This window comes from Athene noctua, chromosome 1 (assembly GCF_965140245.1).
Source record: "Athene noctua chromosome 1, bAthNoc1.hap1.1, whole genome shotgun sequence".
Taxonomy (NCBI): Eukaryota; Metazoa; Chordata; class Aves; order Strigiformes; family Strigidae; genus Athene; species Athene noctua.
The window spans coordinates 176762801-176764233 of NC_134037.1; positions in this window are offsets into that span (position 1 = coordinate 176762801).

The following is a 1433-nucleotide window of genomic DNA, read 5'->3' on the forward strand; positions in this document are numbered from 1 at the left end:
CCAATAGGATTTCTTCTATGAGCAGAGAAACAGGTTTCCATGTAAGTAACCAGTTGTATCAAATATGTGTACATTCATCAACAGTGGCTTTGCCTGCAGGAAAATGTGATGGTTCTCAGATTTTGCCTGGCTAACCGCTTGGGTCAAAAAAACAGGTTTGGAGCAATCAACCATGTGATTGAAATGCGATGATGGAACGCTGTGTGAAACTGGTATGCCTGGTTTAACAATGCTTGTAACCTCCCACTTGCAAATACTACTATTTCCATTCTTCCCTGATACAAGAGTTAGGAGTGAGTGCTGTTGGATATACCTAGAGCAAATACATTTGCCAGCGTTCTTGTTTTGAAGAAATGAGTATGAACGTGTGGTAAGAAGCCTTGAAGTACGTATAATGAGGTTGCTGATGACAAAGTATATTTTGTCTTGCAACCCAATAATTCCACACATTGGTCTGGAAAATAAATTTTCATATCTAATCTTCATCAAGACACATGATGTTTTCAATTTTGTGGAAAACATCTCACTTCTGGGAAAAACAATAGATGCTTATGACCGAGATACACAAAGTGTAGTGGGAATATGATGCAATACTTGGTTGTAGTTGCCTCGACGTCCAGGCATGTGTACTTACTCTTCTATGAAAATGAACTGAAAATACTAGACTCTGTAGTTACTTAGCCATTTAAATTATGCAATAAAGCAGTGCCATGTAAAATTGTGGAAACAGTTTTTGTCACATTTGCAGCAGCCTCTAGAAAGGATTTAATCCTTGCCAAGAAACCTGTCAGGAATCTGAAAAAAATACACAAACTGTTGCTCCTATTTTAACAATGAGATTATGCATTTTACATACTCTGAGATAGTCTTGTTACTTTGATTCACTGCATTTGGAAATATGTGTAGTATGAAGGAAAACTAGAAAAGTCTCAAGACTGCAAATTGAAGTCTTTTTAAAGCAGTCTTTATTAAAGTTTAATGAAAGTAGGTAAAAACGTTTCTGAGTTGTCAAGCATATTATAAATATATGTATAAATTAAAGTTTAAAGTTATTCAAATTAAATGGTAAACAGTGTATTAATATAACTCGAAAACCTCTGTGCAGAATGTTATTAATTGCAATAGTCTCATTTAAGCCAGTGGGAACTACTTAGTAACGGACTTTGTACAGATGCCTGAATAAGAGGGGTCAGCCCAACTCTTTATGTAAATTAATATTAACTAAGGTAGTGTTGATACTGCTGGTCATTGTCAAGGGCCCAAGTTTAACAGTCTCACATTTTTATTTAGGAGATTAGAATTGAAGTGTTATTAACATTTTAATTTTTTCAGTAGAGGTAGAAGGAGAAGGGGATGGGGGTGGGGTTTTTTGTGCTTTTCAGTATTGAGAATAAGTATTTCAAAGCTGTTACGCTTTTTTTTTTTTTGGCTAG